The following is a 12,548-nucleotide window of genomic DNA, read 5'->3' on the forward strand; positions in this document are numbered from 1 at the left end:
ACCACGTGGTGGCGGCACATGTGGCGAGGGAAAGAGGTGGGGGGAACCGCGTGGTGGTGGCACTCAGGGGGGTGAGGGAAGGAGGAGGCGGAGAGGCAGGGGAAACCGAATAGTGGTGGCGTGCATGGCGACTGAGGGAGGTGGGGAGGCAGGGGGAACTATGTGGTGGCAGTGTGCGTGGCGAGGGAAGGAGGCAGGGAGGCGGGGGGAACCATGCGGTGGCGGTGCACGGGTGGCAAGGGAAGGAGGTGGGGTGGCGGGGAGGTGTGGGAAATCACACATTGGTGGTGCATGGGCGGCAAGGGAAGGAGGAGGCGGGGAGACAGGGAACCTGATTGGCCATGATCGCCAACCAAGCCTAGGGACCCTGCCTATGCAAAAATTTTGTGCACCAGGCCTCTAGTACTAAATAAATGCCAAACGAATCAAAAATTAAACATCCTATATAATAAAAGCCTAATATGCTAAGTGTCCAGTCTTTCAGTCATCCATTCAACCAATCAAAGCGTAATATACTAATGATATGCTAAGGCAGCTCAACCTCTCGCTATGACGTGCACTGACCACCAGGGGGCAGACACTCCAACCAGTAGGTGAGCTTTCTGCTGGGGTCCAGCCGAGACTGAGCGAGATGGGCCGGACACACCCTGGAGCCCTCCTGTGGTCCCTCCCTGGCTGGTCAACCTCCCGCATCCTTCCGGGCCCAATTGTGCACCAGTGGGTTCTCCCGCCTGGCCTACGCCCTCTCGCAATCCGGGACTCCTCGGGGGATGTCGGAGAGCCAGTTTCAGCTTGATCCCACAGGCCAGGCCGAGGGACCCCAACGGTGCACAAATTCTTGCATCGGGCCTCTAGTAAGAAATAAAATCATTAAAGTAATTTTAAATATGGTAATATTTTTATAATCTTGGAATGTAGCAAAGTTACTAAAGCTATTTTTAGGTAATAAATATAACTACACAAAATTCAAAACTTCTGCACAGTATAAAAATAAACAGTGAAAAAATATTTTCATTCTATTTAACAGACAAAAAGTAAATATTATTAATAGAAAAAGATTCTACACATCAAAGCAAAAAAAAAAAAAAAGATTGTTATCCCAACAGAGAAACAAAGAAGAAAAACAAATATTTTAAAAATTTAAAGGACATATAACAAGTTAAACACACACAAAAAAGTAAATAAAAAAGCTTTACTTTCCTCTAATTGGCACAGATTAAAAATACTGACAAGATCCAACACTAGCAAGAGTATGTTGGTTCAGACACTATCATATACCACTTGGGAAGCACAAACTGGAGCATTTTAATAAAGGGCAATTTTAAAATATGAATCAAAAATTTAAATATCCTTATAATCTTTGACCCAACATTTTACTTCTAGACTTTATCCTGAAAAGGTAATTGCACAAAAAAACACATGCAATGATCTTATTTGCAACTTTACTTAATGGAAAACAATAAAATGCCCATCCTTAGAAAATTAATTAAATAACTTATGGTGTATCTACACAATGAAATTGATTGAGTAGTTATTTAAAATAAGGTTGTTCCTCTCAATTGACACACAGGAACAGTTGGAATTTGGAGTACATCTTACTTTCTTCTTTACCTTTTATGTACTATTGGTATTTTCTACAAAGGGTCATGTATCATGTTTCTAATAGCTTTATTGAGATATGATGCACATACCACACAATTCATCCATTTCAAGTATATAATTCAAGGTTTTTAATTTATACACAGAGTTGTGCAAGCATCACCACAATCAACTTTAGAACAGTTTTATCCCACACCCATTAGCAGTCACTCTCCTTCTTTCCCTACCATCATCTTTCCCACCCCCGCTCTAGGCAACCCCTAATCAATGTTCTGTCTCTACAGATTTTCCCATTCTAGACATTTCATTAAAAATGAATCATACAATATACCACCTTTTCTGACTGGCTTCCATGTATGATTTTTAAAACCATTTCCATTTTAGAAATAAAAATATAATGAAACTATCAACTCACCTAATTTTCCCAGTTAAAAATGAACATAAGTAAACATAACTGTTTTATTATTAGTTAAAACACGAAAAAACTGCAAACCATATTTAACTAAATATTTCCCAACCATCTTAATATTCAACTAAACATCAAGCAACAGAACCCTCTGGTAACTCTATAATAATTCTAGTAAAGAAACTGAGATTAATCATTAATATTTAGTATCACCTATAACTAGTAAATGCATTTTCTCATCCAAGTCACAGATAACAACAACAAAAATATTTCCCAGGGTAATATCAAGAATCGTACACCATAAATATATCTTTTTATAGCAAGTCATTTTCTCAAGTAAATAAAAAATATTATTACAAATCAGAATTTTATATTGAATGAAGATAAAATGTATTGATACGAAGGTTCCATTTTCTAGTTTTATATATATTAATATATATGCACATAACACTTGTATATAATAATATATATGTGTGTGACTACATACACAGTTATATATGTACATATATAACTTCAATTACAGTACTTATTAACATAAAAGTAATATTTCTTTCAATATGGAACATATTCCTAATCATTCCTACATGTCTATGTGCATACTATATTAATAAGGAAGAAAATCTGCATAAAGTACTTAAACAGTGCCTAAGACTTAGGAAGTGCTCATTCAATATTATTTGCTAACCACCTCTCCCTCTCCATCCTCCAGCTCCTCCTCCTCCTCCTCCTACTACTGCTACTACTATTACTGCTACTACTGCTGTTACTATTAATCCTTCTGTATTCTTTTCTTTCCAATGTAATAAGACCACCTTTGCAACATTTCTTGGCATCTGCTTCCCAGAGCAGTTTTTTTCCTTACACAGTTTGCTGGAATATTTTATTTGTGGCTGGCTCTGACTTTATGTTAATTGTACTTTTTGTCTCCTGCAAAAATGCAGCGCCTTACTATTGCTGTATTTAGAATTGTAAATTTCAAAATCTATAAATAAAAAGTTAAAATAAATAATTTTACAGGAAGCTAGTCCTGATTATAAATGCAGACTATGACTTTTCCCCTGCAAACAAACAAACAAAAAAAGAATACAAAGAAATAATTTGAAAGAGCCCAAAATCTGTTGCTTAAAAATAGGATAATATACTACTGCCTTTTTTATGGTTTCAAAATCATGTTATTAATTATTGAGTAATAATTAATGAGTTATTTTGTACAAATTGTGGGTCTTTGATATAAAAATTCTATAAAACTGCATCAATTTAGTTGACTATCTTTAAAACAATTAAGCATTTTTTATATTTCTATTCTTCCAATACTACAATTCACAACATCCTTTCACAGGCATTTTCTCATCAGAAAATCAGAGCCAATTAGCTGAGTGTGAGGACTGTGTTCTAGGCACAGTGCTCAGCACACCTCCAGGAGCCACTGTTCACAGCAGATTTGATCGATTTAAGCAACTTGCCCTAGTGCTATCATATACATTACCATGTTTAGTTAATGTAACCCTTATAAACCATGGTAGAAAGTTAGTCTTAATTTCAGAATTTCATAGATGAAAATAAAGAAGATTCAGAAAGATAAATTCACTTGTTCAAAGTCACAGAGTGAGTATCTGGCAGAGCTAGAACCCAAACCCCCATCAACATTCTTTCCAATCTGCCCTGTTTAAAACCAAAGGGAAGGTTTGTATCTTACATTAAAAGCACATATTTTAATATAAAGCCTATATATTCCTCATAGAAAACAAGTAAAAATTATAAATACTGCCTTGGTTCCTTTAGAATAATAAAAATTGCAAAAGATTAAATGAGACTTAAAGCAATTTTAGTTTCCTATGGGCATGCTATAGTACTTAAATGCGGGGGAAAAATCAACCCTTCCCTCTCTCACAAGCAAAGTGCACATGATCACTCCTCCAAAGAGTTTAAAGTAGGCTAACCAAACCTATTCTTTGAAGGAAATTCATTACCTTTTATACATGACTATGAAAGGAAGCATTAGGATTAAACATAATGCACCGTGATGGAGAAAGAGGAATCAGCTATTAAAGCAGTAAAAAAAAAAAAATTAAAAATGACATTTTTAAAGTTTACCTTTGGGTCAAAGGGGTTGATGAGGTCTATAAAAACAAATAATTTAACAATGTAAAATTAGCAATTTGTTAACAAAGCAGAAGTTATTAATTTCAGTGTGTATATTCCAGTAAATATATTCATATGTTATTACTCCAAAGAGGATGTTTTAAGCTGTCTAATGATACAAGTTGACTATGCCATTAAGTTCTCCTTATGATGTAAATAATACTAATAACTGTTTTGAAAATATTTTCTGGCTAGAATAAGTTTTACAAGATTGCTAAGAATTATATTCCAGAAACAGAATTCTTCATTCACTCTCTCTACTCCCCTGATTTCAACTTCTCAGGCAAAACACAACTGTCAACTCTCTAAGGAACTTTCCACGGGCTATGTATGCCCTGCCATCACCAGAATCCACACTGTTGCTGAAACAAAACAAACCCAGGTACAGAAATATTCATAGTATCATTAAATTATCAACTATGAAATTTGAGACCCCCTTAAAAGCAAATGCAGACTTAATAGAAAGGAGTTGATTCTCTGAAATGACTTGGATTCAAAATGTTCAGCCCTAATTTGCATTACTGTAGACATCTGAATTTTACATTAATATAGAAATCTACCTTACATAGTCTTCAGTTTTCGTTCATTAAATACTGATTTATCACCAGCACTATTCTAGATGGAATATTGTAGGGTTTTTTAAATAACAGAGCCACTAACCTCATTAAGTTTAGTTGGTAGTGGTATTTGCAACAATAAAGCATAAACCTTCTCTATGTAAGGATAACTAATAGCTTTCCATGTTCAGACAGTAGTATTATAGATTTTTATTTAGAAAGGCTATGTATGTGACTCCAATCTCAAATGGATAAGTGACCTGCTATGTATTTCACATTATAGAACGAAAAGTTCATTCCATGACCTACTTCTTCCCAGAGACTTCTTCACAGCTGAAACTTATCTCAAATGCAATTTGTATAAAAAAGGACAAATTTTTGGAACACTGTATTATATATATCTTTTACAGCTTGGAAACATGGCCACATTTTTTGTAAAATCATGATGGAACACATCCTCAGATAACTGCTATTTATTCACTTATGTCACTTTTGGATATCATCCATTTCTTTTTTTTAATTAAAGTTACTGGAGTGACATTGATTAATAAAATTATACAGGTTTCAAGTATACAATTTTATATGATAAATTATATGTACACTGCATTGTGTGCCCACCACCCAAAGTCAAATCTTCTCCCATCACCATATATTTAACCCTCTTTCTCCTTTCCTAGTGAAGGCTATCATTCATTTCTAATCTTGAAATACTTCCATATACTAGTCAAGAGGCCAATTACAACTTAGACAACTTGGGTCTCAACATTTGTTTTTAAAAGATGATTAGAGGAGCCCGGCCGGTGTGGCTCAGTGGTTGAGCATCGACCCATGAACCAAGTAGGGGGTGTTCAGGAGGCAGCATATCGATGTTTCTCTCTCATTGATATTTCTATCTCTCTATCCTTCTCCCTTCCTCCCTCTAAAATCAGTAAAAGCATATTTTTTTTAAAAAGTTGATTAGAGGAAATGAGATAACAGATGGTGGTCAGCAACACAGTACTGAGCAAAATATGTTGCACCAGGAATCTACCCTGAACTTTGTCTAAATAATTATTATTTCCAAAACCAAAGCCACTTCACTGTGGTAGAGCAATAACTTTATGTATCATGGGTAAATTTGAGAGCACTATATTAGATTCCAGAAGAATTCGCGTTTTAAAACTTTTTACTTTGAAATAATTTTATGCTTACAGAAAAGTTCCAAAAGTAGGAGAGTTCCCACATAGCATTCACCAGGTTCTCCTACTGTCAACATTATATGTACCTATACTACAGTTATCGAAACCATACAACTAACACTGGTTCAATACTATTAACTGAATTACACACCTTACTCATTTTTCCAGTTGCCCACTAATGTTATTTTTTCTGCCTTTATTTTCTATTTTTCCAACTTTTTTCTATTCCAGGATCTTACCCAGGATCCCACATTGCCTTTAGTTGTCATGTCTCCCTAGTCTTTTCCAATCAGTGACATTCCTTGTCTTTCATGACCCTGATATATTTGAACAGTACTCAACAGTTATTTTGCAAAATGCACCTCAATTTGGGTTTGTCTAATGTTGTCTCATAATTTCACTTAAGTTATACATTTTTGGCAATAATATCACATCAGTGATATTGTGCTGTCTTCAATGGATCACATCATATCTCATTAATATGTCGTCTAACTGGTGATGCTAATCTAAATCACTCAGTGTCTGCCACTTTTTCTTCTGTAAAGTTACTATATTTCCCTTTAAAATTATTAAACATCTTAGGGGGATACTTTTAGACTATGCAAATAGGCTATTTCTCTTCAAACTTGCATCCTATTTTGGCATCCATTAATGGATCTTGCCTACAACAATTAATGTAATATTTGCCTTGTGGTGACTTACTATTTCCCTCATTCCTTCTACATTTATTAATTGTTATTCAGAAGAAAGTTTTAAAACTATATCAAATACCAAGGTCCCAATACATTTTTAAAAGACTATAGCCACAAAAACAAAAAACAATAAATGTCCTGGACAACAGAATGTCACCTTGAGCTACAATGACCTTAACTTTCTGACTCAGATGTCTACTAGTTCCTTTTAGAAAGATCTGTGTTTGAGTAAGTTGTTAATGACATCTGTCAGCAGCTGTAGTGTTTTGTTCTATATAATTGTAGCCTCATTTTTTATTGCAAGTAATGCATCACGATGCATATTTAAGGTTTTCCAAATAAAGAGTCTTGAGAAATCTATTTTAAAGTAGCTAATACCACAGCACATTTGAGGCTAATGGGTAAGCATTCCTTGGGAACCAAAACAACGAGGACAGCAAAAATTCTGCCCCTGCAAATCTAATCTCATTCCTCAACCTGAAACCTCGCCACATGAGCATAAAATTATACTGGTAAGAGAGATCTCTTAGAACAGTGAATTCCAAATCCCTGCTTTACAAGACTCTATCAGTCCTATGACAGCATGAGGACCTGAAAACATGAAATATTACTTCTTTCACAAAAAGTAAACCTGTCAATCTAATGCTAAAAGGCTTCAAAGCTCACTTCTAAATGTATCAAGAAAATGCCTTATTTGTTCATTAAATTCTGCAGTCTTACAATGAGGTCAAAAAGTGTCAACCAATTATTGTGTAAGGGAAGTCCTACTTTTTAATATTTAAAGCTACCCAGAATACACAAAATTATTTTAATAGACAACTAAATACTCTGTTTATTCCTAAGCATATTTCAAGCATTTTAAGGAAACTTTTAAAATCTAGTTCTTCAAACTAAAATGTCAGAGTTCTAGCAACTAGTACAGTGCCTGCCACATAACAAATACCCTTAATCAATAAGTTAGTGATGAAAACTACATATACAATGTATTATTGTCACAAGTTCATAATTCCTTCTGGACTACTTGCATGGCAGGCTAAAATGTCAAGCATACCTTTTCTCCTGCACATTCAGAAATCTATACATTTAAGTTCTTTTTTAAGAGACATTAAAATTAGAGTATAATCTATGTGACACAAAAATATATTCTTGAAGTTTATCACCCCAAAACTACAATATATTTGTAAAGGACCTCAGGCCATTTTTTAAAGTGATTTTCATAATGGTTATTTGGGTGGTAAAAATATATGAGAAAACAGGAAATCCCACTCATATTTCTGATCTTACAAATTACTGTCATGATGAGTCCTGAAAACTATTGCAGGATTATGGTTGGAGGATTTATGATGACTTCATTGTTGATTATAAACCTTAACTTATTAAAAATACAAAAACTCTTAGTCTAAACCATGGCCATGAGCAAGATTTTAGAGTCTTAACTATTACGTGGAGCATTGGATAAGTTGTGGTGGTCATTTTCTGACAGTTGCATAGAGAGCCTACAATGTACCTAATTTATATTTCCATATTCTTTGAAAATAAAAATTACTTTAATATAGCATATTGCTAGTGTGTGCTTTAAAGCATTACTTCTCATTACTGGGAATGTATTTGTGACTAGAGTTGAAAGAAGTGCACTGGTAAATCTATGCTGAGGAAAGAAAATCTCACTAAACAAGCTTCTTATTTTCTGGATCCCAAATGACCAGAGGATAATTCTAACCAGCAGGGGGAGATAAGGAGTAGAGTAGTAAGACAAAGAACAGGCTACAGGCAAGAAAAGCAGTTATAATTATAGCTGGGAACACAGAATTTGTTAAAGGAAGTCTACTGTATAATTATATTTGAAAATTTAGCAAGATGCCCAGAGGCTGACTCACAGCTGTCAGGAACTGGTAACTCTACTTCTGTTCATGCAGCGACCACTTCGGCTACTAAATCCACTATCCAGACGTTACCAGAATTGACAGAGTAAAGGGATAGATCATTTCTTGAGACTATTTTTTTCTATAATGGATGAAGGCATCCATTTCAACAAAAGTAACTCTCTCTCTTTAGCTTTCTTTTCAGACTTAGCTCTCCTCTGTCTATCCTCTCTCCCTCGAGAACCAAAACATTCTCAGAGCACAGCTATTACCTACCATGCAAATCTCTTCCCTGAACTCTGACTAGATCATGAACTGATCTGACTATCTCATACAATTCCAAATTCTGCTTACAACAAAACTCATTTCCCTCTGCCCTCACCTTGTCTAGAAAATGCCTTTCCCTTTCCCCCCTACTTTCCTATTCCTTCTAACAGTACCAGCATTCACTCAGTTAAGCACGAAAATTCAAGATCTACCTTTGATCGTTCTCCTTCCTGACCTTCTACACGATATTAATTCAATTAATCAAATCCTATTAATTTTTCAGTAAAATTCTGTCATTCACCAATAAAAGATATTTTAAAGTCCTAACCCCTAGTAGCAGAATGTAACCTTATTTGGATATAGGGTCTTTACAAGTTAAAATGAGGTCACTTTAGGGTAGGCCCTATCCAAAATGACTGGTGTCTTTTATAAAAAGTGGAAATTTGGACAAGGAGAAAGACACAGAGGGAAGACTATGTGAAGACACACAGAAGAAATACAGCCATTTGATGGTAGTGATGCATCCACAAGCCAAAGAAAGTCCAGGATTGCCTGCAAACACCAGAAGCTAGAAGAAGCAAGAATGAATTATCTCCTAAAGCAGTCACAGAGAACTTGGCCCTGTCAACACCTTAATCTTGGTCTTCTAGACCAAGTATGGCAAACTCAAAAGGCTAACACGGGCCAAATAAACAAGGTTTAAGTTTATGTGGGCCGCAAAAAACAAAAGCTTCAATTTTCATAGAAACCTAGGTTTATTTCGATAAAGACATGCTGAATACAAAGGGCTGAATTAAATGAGTAATCGTTAACATAAAATAGAACATTTAAATAAAAATTAATATTTTTCCTTGAACATTAACTTACCAGACACTGAATAACTGCACAAATTAATAAGCATAATGCAAATAAATCTATTTTTCTTATTCTCCGAAAGCAAAATATTTCCTTTTGTGCACACCAAACAAGTCAGTGCAAGACCAATGACATGGCAATCGGCTGCTAAAATATTCGCTGCTAGTATTAGTGGAGAGAGATGGTGTGCCTGCGCGTAAGGTGCGTAAGGGAAATGAATGCAACACGATTATAGTAATCAGTCATTAGTGAATGTTGTAGTTCGTTATTAATAATTATGTATAACAGGATATTGTAAAAATTAGGTTACGAAATTTGTATTAAAATGTTTCTTACATACCGACATATTGGCTAGGCCACGAAAATATTAGTTGTGGGCCACATGTAACCCTCGGGCCACGAGTCTGACATGCTTGTTCTAATCTAGACTCTAGATTTCTGTTGTTTTAAGCCTCCCAATTTTTGGCACTTTGTTACTGCAGCCCTAAAAAACCAATACAACACCCCAAACACAATTTGGACTCAATTACCCCCAAACCTCATCTGATCTCTGAATAGCATCCTATCCACCTAGCTGGCCATAAGCATTATTCTTGCTCCACATCCAATTAATTACTGGGGCCTGCTTTAATTTGCCCATATTCCTATCTCTATATCACTAGTCTAGTTTAGGTGATCATCATCATGCTCCTCTCTAATTCATACTTTAGCAACCAGACTTTCTAAAATGCAGATCTGATCACACTTTTAGTGTATCAATGTGGATTACACAATTAGTGCCATCCGTGATACCTACGGATAAAGCTGAAGTCTACCTTCTGTAGTTTGGCTGACAAAACTACATGTAACGAATGGCCTCTGAAACTAAGAGACTTACCATGCCCACCCTCAAATGTACAGGAAAGTTCTTTCAGTTCCTCAAACACAGTGGTTCTCAACCTTGGCTGCACATTAGAATCACCTGGGAATCTTTTTAAAATCCTGATTTCTGGGCCTCATCCTCCGGAAATTCTGTTTCTTTGTTACTAATGTTGTGGCCCCACCCCATAACAAAGAAACAGAATTTCCGGAGGATGAGGCCAAGAAATCAGGATTTTAAAAAGATTCCCAGGTGATTCTAATGTGCAGCCAAGGTTGAGAACCACTGCTCAAACATATCAAAGCTTCTCACATCTACCTAAAATTCTACCCTTTATTCAATCATTCATTAACTCATTTACTCAACAAATAAACACAGTGAGTGCCTGTCATGTGCCAAAATTAGCTCTAAAAGCTAGGTATTCCATAGACAATAAAACTAAGTTCCTGCCCTGATAAAATTTATATTCTAAAGAACCCTCTTTAGAATATAAACAGATCATAAATAAAAATAAACAAACACTATCTCAGATGATATTACATGCTTCAGAGAAAATTGAACCAAGGTAAAGAGAATAAGGAAGGTTTGAGAGTAGAGAAAGGATTAAGGTTATAATTTTATATAAGGTGATCAGAGAACTCTCTGACATGTGATATTTAAGAGATGACCTGAAGAAAGTGAGTAAAAACAAAAAGCCCTGGATATCTAAGGAAAGGGCTTTCCAGACAAAGGGAAGAGCGAGAGCAAATACCCGGCCTATGGACTTGCAGACGACAATGTTTGAAAAACATCAGTGAGGCCACTGTGGCTACAGTAGGAGAAAGGAAGTACAGAAGAGGTTGTTAAATAAGTCAAATAATGTAGGGCCTTGAAGCTCATTGTAAGAGTTTAGAAATTAGTGAATAAACAGTGGAATTTTGAGTAACCTGACTTGGCATTCATTTTAAAAGAATCACTTGGGTGCTATGTAGAGAACAAACATGGTGGGGACTGAGAAAGCTAAGAGGCTTCTGCAAAGTCCAGGTAAGAGATAACAGTGGCCTGGAATGGGATAGAGACAAACAACTGGATTCTGGTAATTATGATGCACATCTACTTATATAAAAACCATGGGTGGTGTTCATCACATGCAGAAGAACTGCCGCGACCAATTGGAAGGAAGTCAGTCCTGCAGGGGTTGTCTTGGCAACGGCTTTGCCCTCCCCCAAGCTGTTTCCCGGAGTTGTTTCCTGTAAGGGCAGGGTTTGAGGCAGGAACCCGCCCTGGGAGCGTGGTTCCCTGGGAGTGTGCCTCAACAGCACGGCCATGGGTGAACCTGAGTGGGGGCGGCTGAAAGGCTTAGAAAAGACAGACAAGAGAATGAAAGCTGGGTCTCAGTGGGATGCTGCTTCTCTGAGAGACAGCGACCACGCCCACAGCCATGCCTTTATTTTATAGTAGATGCTATGAGGCAAAGTATGGGCGTGACCAAGATGTTTACAACATTCTCCTGGGTTTCAATCCTACTCAACTACATGCACCTGAACTCTATCAAGCCCACATCACTCAGGCACCTGGGGCCACGTGTTCGGACCATAGGTTCAAGTTTACAACTACAGCTGTTGGCTATAATTGTGCTGGGAGGGCCCTGCCCTCCAAGCTGGAACTTGCATGTGGCAATGAGAGGACTGTGCCCTCTCCTCAGTCCAAGGCTTGAACCTGTCCAAAACACTGTAGTGGCTCCCCACAATAAAGTTTCTGTTTCTTTGTTACTGATGTTGTGGCCCCACCCCATAACAAAGAAACAATTTCCGGAGGATGGGGCCCAGGAATCAGGATTTTAAAGATTCCCATGGGATTCTAACATGCAGCCAAGGTTGAGAACCACTGCTATAGATAATAATAAAAATATATCTAAACGTGCAATTCTTTGTCCAAAAAATGAGCATGTTCAAAAATTAAATGAAGAAAATTTGGATATACTCGATGGAGATTTTCACACATATTTGAGTGATGATTCCATTGATTCCACAGATGATGCTGAAAAGGAAAATTTTCCCATCAAATTTATTAATAGTAGTACTCCTTCAGGAATGCCGTGTCATAAATTAAAATTGAAAGTGGGTGCAATCATCATGCTATTGAGAAATCT

General features: G+C 36.4%; 1 protein-coding gene across 11 annotated transcripts in view; it reads right to left on the bottom strand.

Annotated features, from left to right (window-relative positions):
* Positions 1-12,548, bottom strand: part of TBC1D5 (TBC1 domain family, member 5) — a 425,203-nt gene that overhangs the window by 349,733 nt on the left and 62,922 nt on the right. Inside the window, exon 4 of one of the 11 annotated variants that reach the window (XM_014537571.1) lies at positions 4,100-4,125. The exons of the other annotated variants lie outside the window; for them this stretch is intronic. The gene's annotated coding sequence lies outside the window, so the exon portion shown is untranslated. The remainder of the gene's footprint in view (positions 1-4,099; positions 4,126-12,548) is intronic. 11 annotated transcript variants of the gene reach the window in all.

Source organism: Myotis brandtii, unplaced genomic scaffold (genome assembly GCF_000412655.1).
Source record: "Myotis brandtii unplaced genomic scaffold, ASM41265v1 scaffold18, whole genome shotgun sequence".
NCBI lineage: Eukaryota > Metazoa > Chordata > Mammalia > Chiroptera > Vespertilionidae > Myotis > Myotis brandtii.